This window comes from Lemur catta, chromosome 1 (genome assembly GCF_020740605.2).
Source record: "Lemur catta isolate mLemCat1 chromosome 1, mLemCat1.pri, whole genome shotgun sequence".
Taxonomy (NCBI): Eukaryota; Metazoa; Chordata; class Mammalia; order Primates; family Lemuridae; genus Lemur; species Lemur catta.
In genome coordinates this window covers 224,957,272-224,979,264 of record NC_059128.1, presented here as the reverse complement: position 1 = coordinate 224,979,264, position 21,993 = coordinate 224,957,272, and the positions used below count along the sequence as shown (strand labels likewise).

At 37.7% G+C, this 21,993-nt stretch overlaps 1 protein-coding gene across 2 annotated transcripts in view; it reads right to left on the bottom strand.

The window, feature by feature from the left end:
* Window positions 1-21,993, bottom strand: part of GPR156 (G protein-coupled receptor 156) — a 56,669-nt gene that overhangs the window by 32,962 nt on the left and 1,714 nt on the right. The gene's annotated exons all lie outside the window — the stretch shown is intronic.

Below are 21,993 nucleotides of genomic sequence, written 5' to 3'. Positions count from 1 at the left end.
AATGCTATTATCTAAACTGTAGACCCTATTTTGAGTTTCACCTGTTTTTACGTGCACTTTGTGTGTGTGTGTGTGTGTGTGTGTGTAGTTTTGTGAAATTTATCACTTGTAACCACAACCAGAATCAGGGTACTGAACTGTTCCATCTCTCTCTCACACACATACACGTAATTTCCTCACACTACCTTTTATAGTCACAACTTTCCCCCGCCCTAACTCCTGGCAACCACTGATTTATTCTCCATCATGACAAATTTTCTTTTGAGAATGGTGTATAAATGGAATCATACAATGTGTCAGCTTTTGAGATCACCGGCTTTTACTCAGTAAAATGCCCTTGGAATCCATCCAAGTTGTTGCATGTATCAATACTTTGTTCCATTTTTATTGCTGGGTAGTATTCTGTTGTGTGGATGTCGCACCGTTTATCTATTCCCCTGTTTAAGGACGTTTGGATTGTATCCAGTTCCCCCCCAGCTTTAGGTACAATTGACAAATATTTTATATTTATGGTGTACAACATGATGTTTTGATATATGTATACATTGTGAAGTGATTAAATCAAGCTAATTAACATATCCATCATGTCATGTGTGGTGAGAGCATTTAAGATATACTCTCTTGGCATTCTTCAAGTATACAATATACAATTATTAACTGTAGTCACCATGCTGCAGAATAGCTCTCCAGAACTTATTCATACTAACTGAAACTTTGTGCCCTTTGACCTGACCAACATCTCCCTATTTCCACCTTCCACTCTGACCCCAGTCGCTGGCAACTGCCATTTTACTCTCTGTTTCTATGAGTTCGACTTTTTAGATTTCACATATAAGTGAGATCATGTAATATGAAATATTTGTTCTTCTGCGTCTTGCTTATTTCACTTAGCATAAGGTCCTCCAGGTTCATCCATGTTGTTGCAAGACAGGATTTGCTTCCTTTTTCAGGCGGAATAGTACTCCATTGTAAACATACACCACATTTTCTTTATCAGGTAGTGTGATGCCTCCAGCTTTGTTCTTTTTGTTCAAGATTGCTGTGGCTATCTGGGGTCTTTTGTGTTTTCCTAAGAATTTTAGGATTTTTTTTTCTGCCTCTGTGAAAAATGTCATTGGAATTTTGGTAGGGATTGTATTGAAGCTGTAGAATGCTTTGGAACATTTTAATAATATTAATTATTTCAATCCATGAACATGGGATATCTTTCCACTTATTTAGGTCATCTTCAGCTTTTCTCATTAGTGATTTATAGTTTTCAATGTACAGATCTTTCCCCTTTTTGGTTAAATTTATTCCTAAGTTTTAACTTTTTTGGAAACTATTGTAAATGGGATTGTTTTCTTGACTTCTTTTTTGGATAGTTCGTTGTTAGTGTTTTCAATTTTTTGACCATTTTACTAATACAAATAAAGCTGGTATAAACATTGCACACAGGTTTTTGTGTGAACATACAGTTTTATTTCTCCAGGGTAAGTACCCAGGAGTGTGATTGCTAAATTATATATACAGTGAGTGTATGTTTAATTTTAAAAGAAACTGCTAAAGTGTTTTCCAGAGGAGGTGTATCAGCAATGTATGACAGATTCAGTTTCTCTGCATTCTTGCCAACATCTGGTATTGTCAGTGTGCATGCTTTTGGTTTGTGTGGTACATATTAGCCTTTAAGAGTAGAAGCCTTGGACATCATTTGATTATCAGCCCTGTATTTGTGTGTACTCTAACTGGACTGAATCCTAGAGGGGAGGGGAGTATGTTTTAGTATGCTGAATTCTTATCAAGCACTTCCTGTGTGCCAGACATTATGGCAGGTGCTAGGATGCAAAACTATTATATTTGACTATGAGGACTCAAAATTTAGGGAAGTAGATGGATAAGTGAATAAGTAAACATGGTTATGAAATAATGCAATAAATAATATAAGTATATACAAAATGCTATGGGCATTGATAAAGAAATTGTGCCTTAGAGCAGTGGTTCTTAAATTTTAGAATGCATCATAATCATGTGGCGAGCTTATTAAAATACAGATTGCTGGTCCTCAACCCACAGAGTTTTGGATTAAGTAGGGTATAAGGTGGGGCCCCAAGAAGTTACGTTTCTAACAAGTTCCCAGGTGATGTTGCTTCTGCTGGCCTAGATCCCACATTTTGAGACAAGAGTTTATGTGAAAGGATGGATAGGAGTCTGTCAGGTGAGAAATGAGAAGAGTCATGAAAAAAAGGAAGAGCATGAACAAAAGCATGGTGATGAATGTGCACAGTATGCTTGAGGAATGGCCATTCCCTTGTATGACCAGAGCACAACTTAACTTAAAGGGGAAGATAGGAAATTGTACATTAGGGCAAGACTATAAGATGCCTTAGATGCTCACTTGAGGACTTGTGTAGGCAGTAGAAATCTGTTTTAAAACTAGATTGTGTTTGGGGAAAAAAATGCTGGCAAGAGGGCAGCAGCTGAAAAAGTGGGTAAGACTAGTTAGGGGCCTACTGCAATAGACCAGATAAAAAGTGAATTAGGACTATACTTGAGCCATGGAGATGGAAAATAGGAAACAGATTTGAGAAACATTCCAGAGGTTAAATATCTAAGACCTGGTGACTACCTGGATGTGTAGGGAGACAAAGGAATCCAGATTGGGAAATAAATGGATGGTAGTGCTCTTAACCAAGATAGGAATTGCAAGGAGGGACAGCCAGATTGGTGATAAGATATGAGACTGGTTTTGGTCACTGAATCCAAATGAACTGTGGAAAATCCATGTGGCTATATCAAACATGAAGTTAGAAAATGAGATTAGAGAGAGGCAGGGCTAGGGATATGTCACAGGAGAGGTTAAAACCAGGCGAAGGGTGTAGTATAAGATGTTAATCAAGATTAGAACCTGGGGTGATATCAAAATTAAATGGGCAGGTAATTCTGGAGCCTGTGAAAGCAGCTGGTAAGAAACAGAGAGGTAAAAACCGTCCTGCTAGACGCTAAGAAAATAGAAGTTTTCAGAAAGGAGGAGCAAAGAAGATGGTTAACAGTGTTGTATGTCTTAAAGGCTAAAAACAGGGATCTGTTGATTTAATGACCTTGGCAAGGAGTCAGATGTAATGACCTTTCAATAGAGTCAGAAGAATGAGTTGAATAATGAATCAGAGAAGAGAAAGTTGGGTCGACTGGTGAAGACTGCTCTTAAGAGGCTTGGTGGTAGGAGGGGGAGGCTGGGGCTGTGACTTCCGGGAGGGGCATGACTGAGAGAAAAATTTCTAGAGGCCTTCAAAAGTCTCCAGACAAATATCAACAGTTTACAGAGATTAATCAGTATTTATTCTGTCTACCTGACTTGAAACAGGCAAAACACAGAAAACGATTTGATCAACTCCTACTGATCTATTCATGGCAGGCAATTTGAGCAGGCTAATCACTCTGGTATCTTTCTCAATAAATTCAGAAGCACATAATTAATTAAGTCTATTGTCTTCTGGTACCTGAGCACTCCCTGTGCCCCTTATTCTCAGTAGAAGATCCTATTCTAGCTTTTTCCTTTTAACAGACTTTAAGTATCCCTTTACATGTTTTGGACTCTTCAAAAATGTTTCTCAAAGTCTTTTTTCCTATTTTGTACCTAGCCTATCATACTCTGTGGGTTCCCTGCTTTTCTCTGGGAAGCTTTTACATTCTTTGAGAGTTGTCATTTTCCCTCCACAATAACCACTGTGACTGTCACATTTTTATGTACTTGGAATTTTTTTTTGTCAGTTACTGTTTTCCTATGCTTCCAATAAAGTCTCTTAAAATAGTTTCCAATCTTCTTATGAATTTTCCCCTAGATAATACTCATATTTTTTTTTCAGTTTCCTCAATGAACATTGAATAATTGAGATTAATTGTCTGGGCTTAGGGATCTAATCCTGTCATGATCAGTCATGTTTATTGGCTCATCATGGTTACCTCATAAAACCAACTCCTAGTCACTTGGGAAGAACTGCAGTCAGGTCATTTTCTCTAGCTATAGGTGGTTTGAAACTTCCTACCATAGGAAAGTTCATCCTATCAAAAATCCTAATTAAAAAGCTCATCTCTACCTGTTGACCTGATTAGGCACTTTATGATTCACATTTGGGTCAAGTCTCTCATTTTTAATACCTGGCATAATTTCTAAGTTTCCAAATCCTTAACATTTCTGTATTATTATCATCAGCTTAGTCTTCTAGTCTTTAATAAAGGTTATCAACATTAGAATTACCTGGAGATTTGCCTGGAACTGTTGCCTGGAATTCTTATGGTTTCATGCCTTAGATTTAAGTCTTTTATCCATCTTGAATCAATTTTTGTGAGTGGTGAGAGGTAGGGTTCCTGTTTTATTCTTCTGCATGTGGCTATCTAACTTTTCCAGCACCATTTATTGAATAGGGCTTCTTTCCCCCTGTAAATCATTGTCTGTTTTGCTGAAGATCAGTTTCTTGCAGGCAGATAGTTTTATATCTAGGTTCTCTGTTCTGTTCCATTGGTCTATGTCTAACTGGCGAAGCACACATGTGCACAGAGGGAAGTAAAACTCAGTGTAAATCAACCAGGGGAAGAGGGTAGAAGGGAAGGGACAAAAGCCTACCTAATGGGTACAATGAACATTATTTGGGGGATGGGCACACCTATAGCTGGGACTCAAGCATTACAAAAGCACCTGTGTAAACTAAAACATTTGTACCTCCTTAATATTTTGAAATAAAAAACAAATAAACTGTTGCCTGGGTCCTACCCCAGATACTATAATTTAACTGGTGTAGGGTAAAGCCTAGGCATCAGGATTTTTAAGAGCTCTCTAGGAGATTCTAATGTAAACCAAGTTTGAGAACTACTAAGTATACTCCTAAGACAATCTAATTTTAAAAACTGTCAGCCAGGCACAGTGGCTCACACCTGTAATCCTAGTACTTTGGGAGGCAGAGGTGAGAGGATAGCTTAAGGCCAGGAATTCAAGACCAGCCTGGGCAACATAGCAAGACCCTGTCTACAAAATTTTTTAAAAACATTAGCTGGGTTAGGTTGCACACACTTGTAGTCCTAGTTACTTGGGAGGCTGAGGCAGTAGGATTGCTTGAGCTCAGATTTCAAGGCTGCAGTGAACTATGATGATGCCACTGCACTCCAGCCTGGGTCATAGAGTGAGACCCTGTCTCTAAATAAATAAATAATTTTTAAAAATATAAAAATTGTCAAAGGATTTGAATGGACACTTCTTCAAAGTAGAGATACAAATAGACAGTAAGTACATAAAAAGACACTCAACATCATTGGTCATAAGGAAAATGCAAATCAAAACCACAATGAGATACTACTTTATGCCCACTACCATGGCTAGAATTTAAAAGACAGATAATAACAAGTGGCGATGATGTGCAGAAATTGGAACCCTCATACCTTGTTGGTGAGATTATAAAATGGTGTAGCCATTTTAGAAAACAGTTCTGCACTTATGTTAAACATAGAATCACCATATAACCTAGCAATTCCACTCCTAGGTATATACCCAAGATAAGTAAAAATATACATACACACAAAAGTTCATAGCAGCATATTATTCATAATAGCCCCAAAGTGAAATCAAACAAATGTCTATCAACTTATGAATGGATAAACAAAATGTGGAAGATCCATACAGTGGGATATTCAGCTATAAAAAGGAATGAAGCAATGCTTCATGCTATAACATAATCCAATCTATAAACATTATGCTAAGATTATGCTGAATGAAAGAAGCCAGACACAAAGGGTTCCATGTTATGATTCGATTTACATTTCATATAAAATGTCCAGAACTGGCAAATCTACAAAGACAGAAAGTAGACCAGTGGTTGCCAGGGCCTGGGGAGAAGGGGGAATGAGGAGAGACTGCTAACAATAGCAGTCTTTTTTGGGGATGATAAAAATGTTCTGGACTTAGTGATGGTGATTACCCAACCTTGTGAATAGACTAAAAACTATTAAATTGCAAACTTTAAAAAGCTGAATTTCATCATATATGAGTGATATATCAAAAGAAAAAAAGTAAATGTATTCCTGTTGTTATCTTGTGTGTCTGTGGAATTCTTACTCATGGATATTTAAGAAAGACTCCCCTTGCCAATAAGAAGAATTTCTATTCTTATTATTGTTTGTTGTATATTTCATGCAAAACTAGGCCACCTCCTCTCTTCTTCTGAGAGTGTAAAGCCCAGGGCAAAGTATCATAGTGTGTCAGAATGGAAACATTTGACTTTAGTCATCTTTACTCAAAAAGGATATGAGGAAAATAAATAAATTCTAGAGAAGGAAAACTGGAATGTCATGGTCTCTATCGAATGAGGACAGACCATTCTGGAGCTTGGAAAGGAGACAGTCAATGAGGATGCGCTCAGAACCTGTTAAATCACAAAAATATCTTGAGTATGGCAGAATGAAATCCTAGAGTACTTGAAAGAGAAGACACCATTTAGAGGTTTAGATATGCAAATTCAGGACATAAAAAATAAAGTACCAACTTCACAAAACACATGGTAATTTAAGGGTGATCATTTTCCTCCAAGAGATGGCATAAGCAATAAAATACAGTCTTAAGGAAATGATCCCAAAATAGATTATTTGACCAAAATGAGTTACTAATAGGAGTTTTTATTTCATTGTTTTGGGAGATGGGCCTAACCACTAAATTGACATTCAGAGGATTAACCTGCCTTCTCAGACTAAGATGCTTGGTATCACTGTTGCAGACAGAAAAATGCTCAGAATTGAGGCTCAAATGGTGGCCAAAGAGTTGAGGCCAGAAGAGTTTAAATTTGTGAGTCTAGGCAGACCCATAAGACTAAGGAGACTCATATGGCAGATGTTGGGAATGTGGAAGTAAGAACAAGCAGTGGTGACACAGGGATTGATGACGCAAGGATATCCAAAACCAGGAGATCATTCTGATGAAGAGAAATACAGAAAGAGTCAAGAAATGAGTACACTGTGAGTGAGACTCTTAGTCTATCATGCAGGGTCAGGGAGTGCAGAGAATTCTCAGAGGTCCCGGTGAGTGAGGGGTGGTGCCAGAAAGGCTGAGGCTAGTACAGACATCTAAAGCCAAGATCTAGGGTTCTGGGCAGGTGATAGGTCACCAGAAAGACATGAACAGACTCTGGTCGCTCCTCTTTAGCCTCTGCCCAGGGCACGCTGACTGCTTTGGGGAGTACGGGGAGGGGGAGGATTAAAAATAGAGAGACCAGGCCCAGGAAACTTACACTAGATTTTGGGGCTGACTGCCAACATCCAAAGGGGCATGGCTACTTTGATTTCCATCCAGGCTGGAGTCAGTATCCCATGGTTGCATTTGGTGAGGTTGATAGCTACACTGTGGGGATACTTGGGGCCCAGAAAGTGTCAGTTATAGTTTGAAGGTTGTAGTGAGGCCTGCTCTAAAATGAATTTAGCACTAGGTAAACCCAGAGCACTTACTTTCTTGTGCCTAGAGCCAAAGTATGCCAAGGTTCTGGCAGACAGTTGTGAGTTAAGGGGGCCAGTTCCAAAAGGAGAATATAGAGGTTAGAAAACTATCAGTTCTTTGCAATCCTAGGCTAGACAGCCATAACACTGATCCAATGTGAAAATTTTCAGATGGGAAATAATTGTTCAGATAGTACAGAAACGATATTACCTGTTTCTTTTCCTTTCTCTCTTTCTTCTCCTTCTACTCCTCTTTCTTTTTTGAAAGAGGTTGGAGTATATAGGTACAGATGTGTAGAAAAAACCATGTTTCTAGAAAATTATACTCACAGATAAGCTTCTCTAATCTGCCATTTCTTCTGTGCTGAGGCATGTTTTCCAGCAAACAAAACACACTAATAAATCTATCAGGGGCAGAAAGGCAGTGGGGGACAGCTGCAGCCACACCATCCAGGAGTGACAATGATTAATTCCTACATCTGCTCAGCCAGATAGAAACAAAGGTCACTGTGCATAGATTAGCATCCTGATCACCACCTCCTCGCAACACACACACACACAGACGGAGATAGAGGGAGGGAAAGAGAGAGAGAGACAGAGAGAGAATCTTTCACCATTTACAACGGCAAAATTCAAAAGCCTGAAAAATGTTTACTGTTTAACCAAAAGAAACGAAAAAAGCAAGCTTCTCAGTGGGACGGTGATGGAAGAAGGCACAGAATAGGATCAGGCACTGATTAATGTCAGATTACTGTCTAAGCTTGTTAGCATCCAAATTTCACTCAAATTGAGTGAAATTTGGATGCTCAGATACATTTACAAAAGCAAAGGGAACAGGAAATTTAAGATCAAATCCCGATGCAGTAGTTTGATCAAAGTAAGAAAGGCTATTATGGTGAAACAGTTGAACACATGTGAACATTTGGTGTTATTCTGCTGGGGCTGCCACAACAAAATACCACAGGCTGGGTGGCTTAAACAACAGAAATTTGTTTTCTCACAGTTCTGAAGGCTAGAAGTATGAGATCAAGGTTTTGTGAGGATTGGTTTCTGGTGAGGCCTCTCTTCCTGGCTTGTAGACAGCAGTCTTCTTGCTGTGTCCTCACACGGCCCCTTCTCTGTGCATGCAGGGACAGACAGCTTCAGAGTCTCTTCCTCTTCTTATAAGGATGCCATCCTTATTGGATTAGTGTTCCACCTTTATGACATAATTTAACCTTGATTACCTCCCCAGCGGCCCTATCTCCAAATATAGTCACACTGGGGGTTAGGGCTTCAACATATGAATTTTGGGTGAACAAATTTATTCTATAACATTTGGTATTACATAAAGAAGGTATTTGGAAGTTGACTCTTTGTTCTCATGTTCAATAGTCCCCTGAAGGCATTGCCACTTCTATTCATGACTCCTATAATTGTAGATCCCTGAGAGATTGGCTTTTTTTTTTTTAATAATCTTGGGCCAGGAAATGTATTTTTTAAGTGCACAAATTATAAATGTATAGCTCAGTGAATTATCACAAAGAAAACAGCTATGTAACTATAACCCAAATCAACAAAGAAAACATTATAATAGCTCAAACTTCTTCCTCACAGTTATCACCCTCTACTTTCTCCCTAAAGGTAAACCACTATATTGACCTTTAATACTATAGTTTAGTTATTCCTGCTTTTGAACTTTATAAACATGAATCACACAGTGCAGGATACTTTGTGGTTGGATTTTTAATTTGATGTTGTTTGTGAGATTCATCCATGCTGCTGGGTGTAACTACAGCTTGTTCGTTTTCACTGCTATATAGTATTCCATCCCAAGAACATACCACGATTTATTTACTTCCACTACTGATGAACATTTGGGTGATCACAAATAATGCTACTATAAATATTTTCATACATCTCTTGGTAAAAATGTGCACATATTTCTATTGGGTATAATTTAGAAGTAGATTTGTTGGCTCACAAGGTATATGTGTTGTTAATTTTAGAAGATAAGTCAAATTATTTTCCAAAGTGGTTGTACCAGTTGGCATTCTCACCATGAATAGATGAGAGTTTCATAGCTTCACATTTTTATTTTATCATTATCTTTAAAAATTTAAGCCAACCATTGGTATGTATCTCTTAGTTTTAATTTGCATTTTCCCAGTTGTACACAATCACTAATCTCCTCTCTGTCTCTAAAGATTTGTCTATTCTGGCCAATTCCTATAAATGGAATCATACAATATGTGGTCTTTTGTGACTGGCTTCTTTCACTTGACATATGTTTTCAAGTTTCATCTATGTTGTAGCATGAGTCAATACATCATTTTAATTGCTGAATAATATTCCGTTGTATGGATATACCACATTTCATGTATCCATTCAACAGTTGATGGACATTTGGGTTGCTTCAATTTTGGGGCTATCATAAACAATGTTGCTCTGAACATTCATGTGCAAGTTTTTACATGGACATGTTTTCATTTTCTTGGGTAAATCGCTAGGAATTTAATTGCTGGGTCATTTGGTAACTCCTCTACATTTAACATTTTGAGGAACTTCCAAACTATTTCCACAGCAGCTGCACCATTTTATATTTCTAGAAGTATATGAGAGTTCTGATTTCTCCACATCCTCACAAACACTTGTTAATTTTTTTATTACAGCCGTCCTAGTGGGTGTAAAGTGGTATCTCACTGTGATTTTGATTTCCCTCATGGGTAATGATGTGCCTATTGGCTATTCATATATCTTCTTTGGAGATATTTCCATTCAGATTTCTTGCCCATTTTAAATTGGTTTATTTATCTTTTTATTATTGAGTTGTAAGAATTCTTTATATATCTAGATATACATCCATCATTATATATATGATTTGAAAACATTTCCTTCATTCTGTAGGTTCTTATCACCTTCTTGATGGTATTCTCTGAAGCATAGTAGTTTTTAATTTTGATGACATTGAATGTATCTATTTTTCTTCTGTTTCTTGTGCTTTTTGTGTAATTTAATTGTGTACTTTGATAAACACAAGTTCTTATTTTTTCCACTATTATCAAAGGTGCCATAAAAACATCTTATATAATTCACTTCTGCATTTATAGTATAATTGTCCATTGTATACTTCAATATCCACGATAAAAAGCTGTGTGTGAGAAATATTTTCAGAAAAAATATTTTTAAAAATTTTATCTCTACTAATATGTATCCTTTCAGATGTTTCCTTTTTGTCTTGTCAGGAAACCTAGAGAAAATATTTTAAACTTTTGTTGAAAAAAATATTTATAAGGAAAAATGCATATATACAAATGTGTACTTCACTGCATTTTCAAAAACTGACACAACTGTGCAACCAGCATGCAGGTCAAGAAACAAACATTATCAATGCTCCAAAAGCCTTCCTCTTGCTCTCTTCTGGTCACCATTCTCTCCTTTTTCATCCCTCTTGACCTCCAGGGTAACTACTATCCTGACTCTGACATCTTACATTAGCTTTGCCTGTCCTTATGCATCATACACAAAAAGTGTATAATCTTTTTGTCTGTCTTTTTTTGCTCAACAGTATTTTTGTGCAGATATCAAGAATATCCACAAAGACCTATATTGTGGCAGGTAGTTGTAGATTGTTTATTCTCATTGTTGTGTAGTACCCATCATTAAGTATACCATGATGTATTTAGACATTACACTGTTGATGGACATTTGAGTAGTTTACAGTTTGGACTTACTACAAATAGTGCTGCTAAGAATATTCTAGTGCATGTATTTTGGTGAATATATTTATGCAATTTTGCTGGAATTATTGGGACAAAGGTTATGAATATATTCAAGTTTAGCAGATACTACTGAACAGTTTTCCAAAGATTGTATCAACATACTCCCCCAGCAATGCATGAGAATTCCAGTTGCTCCACAATCTTCCCAACACTTGGTTTTGTCGGTCTTTTTTTATCGCAGACATTCGAATATGTAGTGTTACCACATTGCGGTTTTTATTTGCATTTCTCTGATGACTAGTGAAGTTGAGTCCTTTGTCATTTGTTTATTGGGGCTATCTGGATATGTTCTTTTATGAAGTGCCTATTCATATCTTTTGCTCATTTTTTAAAAAAACCTGGGTTTTCTGGGTTTTTCTTATTGATTCCCAATTCTTTATCATGGATAAAAATTCTTTAATGATACATGCATTGTGCATACTTCTCCCAGTCTGTTACTTGCCCTTTTCCTTAGTGGTGTCTTTAATGAACAGAAGTTCTCAATTTTAATGTAGAGCAATTTAACAATCTTTTCCTTTATGAATAATACTTTTTGTGTTCTGTTTGGCATGTTATCTTGTCCTAAGTTCATGAAGATATTCACCTCTATTATTTTCCTGTAGTTATATATTTTGCATTTCTATCCTTCACCTGGAAGCAATTTTGCTGAAGCAGGATTGAAGTTACACTTTTTCCCCATGTGGATAGCCAACTGACCCCACATCATTTATTAAAAAGTGTCTATATATGCTCAACTCCTTCTGGATTCTCTCTTTTCTGTTCCATTGGTCTATTTGTCTCTCCTTGTCCCAATAACATACTTAGCATGTCTTAATTACTAGCTTTAAAATAAATCTTGATGTCCAAAAGCAGAAATCCTCTTATTCTCCTTTTTGTCTGGGCTCTTTTTGGCACTTTGAATTTCCATATAAATTTGAGAATCAGCTTGTCAAGTTTCACACACACACACACACACACACAAAAGTTCTTGGAATTTCTATTGCAATTGCATTGAATCCCTATGTCAATCTGGGGAGATATGATATCTTTACAATATTAGGTCTTCTAATCAACAAATATAATATATTTAGAACTTGTTTAATTTCTCTCAAAAATGTTATATGATTTTCTGTATAGAGATTCTACATATCTTTTCCTACTGTATTAGACAGGGTTCAATAGGAGATATATAGACTTGTCACGGGCAATTGCCTTATGCAATTTTGGGGGCTGGTTAAGCAGTCTCTGTAAGACTATTGTCTCCACATCTGATGCTAGAGCTTGAAGTCTACAAGTCAGGCAGTCAGGAGGGACAATCAAAAGATCAGAGCAGGCTGGACCCACTGTGAACAGACTAAAACCCCTGTCAGTTATTGCCTCTGATCTAGGTAATGAGGATATCTTGCAGGAGCTGAGACCCTTTGTCATGGAGCTAAGCATACACATCTGGCCCAGGAGTCTGATGAGTTCATGGTGGGTCCAGGGGAAAGTAGAGCAAGGCAGGCCCAGCTGCTGCTACAAGCCAACTGGAAGAATCAGCAGATTTGCAACAATGTGTGTGCTACAAAATGGCTGAAACTTATAAATTTAGAAAGAATCTCCCTTATGGTCTGTCTACCCTAACTCAAAGACACAAGAAAGAGAATTCTGGGAAAGGTAGTTTGCCTAGTCAAATCGACACATTACAAAGCCATTACAAGCAGGTATTTTACATTTTTTATGCTGTTGTAAATTATCTAAAAATTTCTTTTAAAACATTACATCAATTTGGTGTTTATATATTGATCTTATATGTAACAACTTTGCTGAACTCAACTTTTTAACCCTTTTATTACAAAATAATACATATAAAAAACCACTGACAAGAAATATCACTTACTGAATTATTATAAGATAAATATCCTTATTACCACTCAAGACCAGAATTAAAACTTTGCCAGCCAACCCAGAAACATTTCCATATATCCCATTCCAATCACATCCCATCCCTTCTTCCAGCAGTAACCATGTCCTGATTTTTACTGTTATCACTTCTTGAATATCTTTATGGTTTTATCACCTAAGTGTGCATACCTAGACACTACTGTTTAGACTTGCCCATTTTCTTTCTCTTTTCGGTTTTTTTTTTTTTTTTTTTGAGACAGTGTCTTGCTCTGTTGACCCAGCTATACTGCAGTAGCGCCATTGTAGTTCACTGCAACCTCAAATTCCTGGGCTCAAGTGATCCTGGTGCCTCAGCCTCCTGAGTAGCTGGGACTATAGGCATGCACAACCATGCCCAGCTAATTTTTCAGATTCTCACTGTTGCTCAGGCTGGTCTCCAACTCCTGACCTCAAGCGATCCTCCTGCCGCAGCCTCCCAGAGTGCTAGGATTACAGGTGTGAGCCACTGCGCCCGGCCCATCTTGCTCAATTTTGATTCTACTCTAAACAGTTTCTCCTCTGTAAGGGACCCTATCTTGGAAAGGAGCCCCAGCAGGTTAGTTTAGAAACTTCATGGCAGCTGGACTCTCCATCCCTTTCAGACCTTCCAGACATGGATCCCTCGCACTCACCCCTTATTGGATTTCAGCTGCTGAACTCAAATTGCCCCAGCCATGCTTTCCACCTGGGCTCTCTGTTCTCAGGTCTGACAGGTATCTGTTGCTTCTCGCTTATTTCTCCTGCACAGACACAAATAACACTTCTTATGGCTATTATTGGTGGTTTGTCCCCAAATGGTTATACTTTGAGGCTTACAGAAACACCGTGTCATCTAATTTCCTGGAAATGCATTTTGATTTGTTGTCCTTCGAGTTTTGCGTTTTCTATTTAGTTGCCCTGTCTGTTTCTATGTGGAGATTCAGGAAGATCTAAAACCTATGCCACCACTGCCACTATCATCTTCCCAGAATTCCCTGTCATTTATTAAGTGTAATAATTTATACGAACACTCTTTTGAATTCTCTACCCATACAATTATATTGTCTGCAAATAAGTTTTTTCCTTCCTTTCCAATATTTAATCAGTAATACCTCATAGTCCTTCAGTCTACATTTTTGTTTGTTTTTTAGCTTCAGTTTTTATTCTGTAGCCCATGCTCTCTCCAAGTGTATACAAGGAGTGCCATTGGCAGTAATTACTGGTTACTTTCAGAACCAAATTTCTCTTGGCTTAGATAAAGAAGGGCGCTGCCCCTTGAGGCAGCCTCTGCTGTGTACTGCCAACTTCATGGAGTCCCTGTGGCAAAGAATGAAGAGCATGGGAAGAATCCATGGCTCACACAGGAGACATGGAGTTGGTGCTCACCTACCAGGCATGAGCAGAAGGGAACCAAAGAGGACTCCCCCAAACATTTCCAGGGATTCTTAAATTCCACTTTTAGCCATTTATGTACATGAATTAAGGCATCCCACGGAGTGGGACCTTACTTATGTAGCTCTTTTAAATGTTAAAGGTCTATTTTCAATACATCAGCTAGATTTCCTGTTATATGTAAGTCAAGTTACATCATTCCTCAGCTCCCAATCCTACAATGGCTCCCACAACACTCAGAGTGAAAGCCAAGGTCATTGCACTGCCCTACATGAGTCCACATGGTCTGGCCCCCATTACCTCCCTGACCTCATCTTCTCCTACTCTCTGCCTCATTTACTCTGTTCCAGCCACATTGGCCTCCTTGCCATTCCTTGAACACGAGGTATGTTCATACTCCAAGCCTTTTTCATTTTCTGTTCCCTCTGCCTGGAATGGTCTTTACCTAATGACTTGTTTTTTATATCTTTTAAGTCCATTCTCAAATGTTACCTTCTTAGTGAGGCCTTCCTTGGTCAAACTATCTTCAATAATAGCTACCACCCTGACATTCCCCATTTACTTTCCCTGTTTTACTTTCATTTTCTGCTCTAATCACTAATATTTCATATGTTTTATTATTTATTTTGTGTACAGTCTGCCCACCCCTCAAGAAAAGCAAAGTCCATGAGGAAAGTGATTTTTGTCTGTTTTGTTCTTTGAGGTAACCCCAGCATGTAGAACAATATCTGAAACATTGCTGACCAATTCAATAAATATTTATTGAAATACTAGGTACACTTGTAAGAATCTGATTATGAGAAAGCCTTCTAAAATTACATATCTCTGTGGTTAACAGTACATCAAGAGCAGACAGCTTTTAATGGTATGGTAAGACTGAAAGGATAGCTTAGAATGAAGGGCTACAATCTGGAGGGCTGGGTATCCGGGGCTCTGGAGGCCATGCTTTGAGTTCCTGGAGGGAGCAGTGGAAACCAACTGCTTAGCTATGGCACAATTTTATGTAGAGTTGATACTATATTAAAACAAGTTGAAGAATAAAAAGATGATTCTAAGAAATTATCTTTATCATCATCATCTACTACATTGTAGACCAGTTAATTTGTTCATTCAGGAAAAAGCGTGCCATCCAGGCACAATGGGAATGCAAAGATGAGTAAACTCAAGGAGCTCATTATCTGGTAGGGAGACAGAGCCCCCTCCTTCCAATCCAGTAAATGCTGTGAGCATTTATGATGATGGGATGATGACAGCCACGTCATAACAGTAATTGTGCAGAAAAGGGTGTGACCACTTCATCTGGGCTGATATTGATTTAGGCCTGATTGCAGGATGGACAAACAGCATCAGAAACTACTAGTATGCATTAACCCTGATCCTACCTCATTAACTTCCACTGACTCACCCGGATTCCATCCCATAGCCAGTACCCAAGGAAGTCTTCATCCCTGCTCTTGGTCCTAGATCTCTTCACCTCACTTCTGCTTTGCACCTCTTTTCCCGTGCCATTCCTGCTTAGCTATAGCTTCTGACTGAGTGGTACAACACCTATTTCTGGCTCTATTCCCAATGTCTGGAATTGACGATCAATACAATTTTTCCCTTCTACGAACCTTAGTTTCCTTTTTGGATGAGGCCTTGCAGGATCTGCTCCTGGCCACTCTGCCTCATTCAGTCCTTGGCCCTGGAAAACTACACCAAAACTGAGCTATATGGCCAGTATTTATTCTAGGCCTGACTGGCTCCTCTTCTTCCTTCTTGGCCAATAACCATGAAACCAGGGATTATAGAGAAGGCCCCAGACATCCTTATAGGGAAAATAGTGTGCAAACTTTCTTTTGGCCAAAAAGATCAGTACTACTTTCTTCTCTTCCCAGTCACCTTTCCTTCAGCTCCAGTTGCTCCAACTACAAAGAGGACAGGCCTGAAAGAATCAATATGAAAGGAGCACAGCTCCTATCCCTACAGCAAGGTGTTATTTTTTGAAAAGCTATTTTTTTTTAAAAAAAAGAACATACTTTTTTGACTTGCTCATGTTTTTCTACCCAGGTGATGCATTCAAAGCTCCTAGGAACCCTCAAATCACATTTTACACAGTATCCTGAGCACAATAGGTTTTCAGCTCAGTAAATATTTACTACTGATATTGATAGGCAAGTTTCACTTGGATGATAATATAAGGCATTCAGGAATGGAAAGAATAAAGAAAAGATGAGTCTAGCTCTCCTCAAAAGCATGGAGATCTTGAGGCCTTTTATAATAATGGAAAATAATGTGAATCCTAAGGAGTCAGAGAGATTCTGAGAAGGGTATAACAATAACATGCTTGAGAACCACGGCTCGTGTAGTATGTTGGATTTTCTAAAGGCAGAGAAGACAAACATGGCAGGGTACATGAAAGTATGAAACTCAACTCTGCCAGATGCAGCCAGAGGGGCTAGATGAGGACCCTAGCTGGGAAGGAAGTTGTGGTGGAATGAGGAGGCCACAGGAATGGACATTCAGCTGTTCACCAGTGTCTGGGTCTCTGGCTGCCATGCTAGTCCAGGGTACAGGCAAAGGTGGCAGGTGCCTCCAGGCACAGTTAGTTCCCAGTGTTGGAGGAAAACCTACCAGGGACCCTAAACACCTCTGTACCTTCTTGTTCAGTATGCCAAGTGGCAAGGCCCTGACTGCTCTTTACCCAGGCCATTTCTCAGGGTTGTGTTTGCAGTGAGCAACCTTGAGGGATCAGGTAGCATCTCTCCCTAGACAAAGAACAGACTTGTCACAACTCACTATAAAAGCAGTGACTCTGCCAGGCTCAGGGTTCCTCTCCTTGACTAGCAGCCCACCGTGTGTGTAAGCATCCAGCATGGGCCCTTCATTGTCCTCATAGAACTTGGGGCTATGGGAACCAGCAAAAGCCCAACATGAAGCTCTGACTTGCTTTTGTCATAAGTAATGAAGTACTTGGTCTCTGAACCAGGAATCTTGTGTCCTTTCCTAATACCCATGAAACAGTTACCAGGCTAAGTTGTTAACTTGCAAGTAGGGGAAAAACTCATCCCCTATACAATTCTTGTTACTCAAAATTCTTGATTTCCCAGACAGTAAAATCCCAGATACTACTGTGGGAATGCCACCTTTAATTCTGAGAAGTAACAATTATCATCTACAATCATTATCACCAGTGATAGTGAAACAAGGTCTCAGGATAAAAGGTAGTCCTTTAATTGAACAAGTTTAGCTTTATGCAGAACTTACAATATTGTCCTTATTTTGTGCACTTCAGAGGAAAAATTAGAAGCGCTTCCCTTTAGGCCTGAAATATCTGCTTTGTTCCAAGAGTTAAGTTATTATGGTCCTTAGTAAGCTGCATAAGAAACCTAACAAAAATAAAACATTCCCCCATATCAATCATTAATATCAAGCAAAGTTATCAGATGGATTTAAGGACACCTAGCAGAGCCCTTTGGAAAAGGACACTAGATATGGTATATTTCTCCCCGTGAGAATCTTGTCAGAAAAATAAGAATGTTTGAATAATACATTTTAATAGCTTTATTGAGGTCTAACTGACATACAATAAATTGCACATATTTAAAATGCATGACTTGGTAAGTTTTGATATATGTATACACCTGTGAAATAACCACAATCAAGGGAATGAACATACCCATCACCCCCAAAAGTTTCCACGTGTCCCTTGGTAATCTCTTCTTCCTAACTCCCTTCATCAACCCCGCTGATCTGTAGGCAGCCACTGATCTGCCTTCTGTCACCATAGATTAGTTAACAGATTAGTTTAATTTTCTAGAATTTTTTTTTTTTTTTGAGACAGTCTTGCTCTGTTGCCCCAGCTAGAGTGTGGTGGCATCTCATAGCTCACTGCTCGTTTTTGCATTTGGATATACAATTGTTCCAGCACCATTTGTTGAAAAGACTGCCCCTTCTCCACTGAATTGCCTTTGTACTTTTGCTGAAGAGCAACTGACTATGTACATGTGACTTTATTTCTTGAGTCCATTCTGTTCTGTTGATACACTAAAATATGCCTACCTTTTTATATGTCTATCTTTGCCCACTACCAAACTGTCTTCATTACTGTTAGTTTTGTAATAAGTCTTGAAATCAAGTGGTCCTAGTCCTCCAACTTTATTCTCTTTTAAAGTTATTTTGACTGTTCTAGGTTCTTCATATTTTCAAGTGAATTTTAGAACATGCCTGTTGATTTATTTTTTTAAAAAAGGGAATGTGACAGTGATTGAATTGAGTCTATAGGTCAATTAGGGGAGAATTTACATCTTAACAATATTGGGTCTTCCAACCCTGAACACAGTATCTCTCCATTTATTTAAATTTTTTTAACTCTCTCAGCAATGCTTTAGAGTTTTCAGTATACAGGTATGTCATATTGTTTGTTAAATTTATTCCTAAATATTTCATACTTTTGATGCTATTATAAATGATATTGCTTTTAATCTGATTTTTCAATTGTTTCTTTTTAGTATATAGAAAAACCTCCAATGTTTAATAGAAGTGTTGAGAGTGGACATGTTGTCTTCTTTCTGATCTTTTAGAAAGTATTCAGTCTTTTACCATTCAAAATGATGTTAGCTATAGGTTTTTTTTTATAGATGCACATTATCAGTTCTTTTCTATTTTTGGTTTGTTGAGACTTTATCAGGAATGGATATTGAAATTTGTCAAATGCTTTTTCTATATCTATTGAGATGATCATATAGTTTTCTTTTTTAGTTGGTAAATATGGTGAACTGTATTGATTGATCTTGGGATATTAAACAAACTTGCGTTCCTGGGATAAATCTCACTTTGTCGTGATGCATTATCCTTTTAATATTTGCTTGTACTCAATTTGTTAAAATTGTGTTTAGAATTTTGGATCTTTGTTCACAAGGGTTATTAGCCTATAGTTTGTCTGTTTTTTTTCTTTCTTCTTCTAATGTCTGTTAGATTTTGATATCAGGGTAATGCTATCCTCATAGAGTGAGTTAGAGAGCAGTTCCATATTTTCAGTTTTTAAAAAGTGTTTGAGTTGAACTGGTAATATTTCTAAGGCATAACTTAACTCAGGGTCTTGTAAGAATGCAGTCAACGTGGCAGCCATGGCTGCAGTCCTGAAGGCTCCACCGGGGGAGTACCTGCCTCCAAGCTCATTCACATTGCTGTCAGCAGAAGATCTATGTTGAAGTTCACTGACATAGCTGTTAGTAAGCCCCAGGTACTTGCCGGCTGTATGCTGGAAACTTAAGTCCCTTGCCATGTGGGCCTTTTCACAGGGCAGTTCACAACATGGAGCTGGCTTCTCTCGGAGTGAGCGAGTGGAAGAGTGAGAGAAATCCAAGATGGAAGCCACAGTTTTTGTGAACTAATATCAAAAGTGACATCTCATTAATAAGAAAGTCAGTAAGTCCAGCCCATATTCAAGGAAAGGGGATTCATAAGAGTGTGACTACAAGGAGGTGGGAATCACTGGAGAACATCTTAGAGACTGCCTACTACAGTGTTTATAATATTACCTTATTATCCTTCTCAGGTCTGTGGAATCTATAGGGATGTCACCTCTCCCACTCTTTATTTGGGTAATTGTATCTTCTCTCTTTTTTTCTGATTATTTTGGCTAGAAGTTGATCAATTTTACTGACCTTAATAGTGAGCTTTTAGTTTTACTGATTTTTTTCTATTGTTTTCCTATTTTCTATTTTATCAATTTCCATTCTAACATTTATTATTTTCTTTCTTTCTTACTTTGGGGCTCATTTGCTCTTTTTTTTTTTTTCCTGTTTGTAAAGTGGAAGCTGAGGTCATTGATTTGAGATCTTTTCTCTTTTCTAATATGGAGTTTAGTGCTCTAAATTTCCCCCTAAGTACTACTTTACTGGCATCCTACAAACTTTATGTAGTATTTTCATTTTCATTCAGTGCAAAATACTTTCTAGTTTCCCTTTTGATTTTTTCTTTGATCACGAGTTAAAGTGTTCTATTTCATTTCTGAATATTTCAGGATTTTCCAGAGATCTTTTTTTATTGATTTTTTAATTTTAATTTCATTGTATTTAGAGATCCCACTTTATATGACTTGAATCTTTTTAAATTTAATGAGACTTTTATGGCACAGAATATGATATACCTTGGTAAATGTTCCATGTGTACTTGAAAAGAATATATATTCTGCAGTTGTTGGGCGAGGGTAATATAAATGTTAGGTCAAGTTGGTTGATAGTGTTCAAGTTTTATATATCTTTACTGATTTTTTTGTTGTAGATGACATTTAAAATTTTTATCAAAAATGCAATATCTGTAACTGAATTTAAACATTATTGTATTATTTTTATTTTGTTAAAATATTTTTCTTCCTCTTGCATGCACATATGTGTACATACTTACACACAGATACCAGAACTGGAACAAAATAACACACCTGATTGTGATGCTGCATCTTTGAACAAATTTTATTATTCAATAAAGCACTTTTAAAACTGGGTTATTTTATCTTTCCTTGTGTAATCTTACAAGCTACTTATTTGTAAGATGTGGTTTTATTCACAATGCATCTTAATATTTTATTCTTTATGCCAAGTCATGCTCCCACTGCAAATAAAACAGGCAGCAAAATCTTTAATGGGGTGAAAGAAATATAGATGTTTCTAGTATAATGCTGTGTACAGGTGTTCTCTCTTAACAGAATATATAAATGCTTGATAAGCCTTGTATTCTGCAAAATTGTATATAAAAATAATGGGTTGAGGGAAAAATAGGATGAGGCCATAACACTCGAAACATTTAACTTTGTAACCAGAGTGCTAATAAAATAATTATTTCCGCTAAAACACTATCACTCAGTAAATGTCCACTATCATTTGTACCCAGTATTGCAACTGACTTCTGCAGTTTTAAATCTCAAGATATAGATCCTCAGGGGCATTCATCTCCAATCGGTGATACTGTCACCAAAACTAAAAATCTGCTCTGGATCTGTGCTTTCTTCAACAATCAACTGAAGTTTTTGAACATAAGGCGAATGTCTTTTCTGCTTCTTCATCTATTTCTACAGTTCCATGTTATCGGGAGGACAACAGTTCTTGAAGCCATTAAACCAGTCACCAGTTGCCCCAAGGGAAGTAACTGCCATAGTATTCTTAGCTTAAGGCTTCCTTTTTTAACTTTGAGAAAGCTTGTCCCTGAATGCTTTAAAATATTGATTTGCTGAAGAAGAATTACATATAAAACAATGACATCTTTTCTTATACCAACTATCACCAACTGAGTATTAATTTGCATGACAGAAATGTGTTGCAGCTGAAAAGGCTGCACTCCATAGTTCTCCAACCTTGAAATGCATGATTTTCCTAGTTATTTTCTTGGCAGCAGCCACAGTTGGGATTTAACTCTCCTTCCTCCTAGGATCACTGAACACATATTTACTGGGCACCTATTATGTTCGAGTCTACGCTAAAATACTGGAAATGGTGGTGAGCACGATAGGACAGACAAGGTCCCTGTGTCC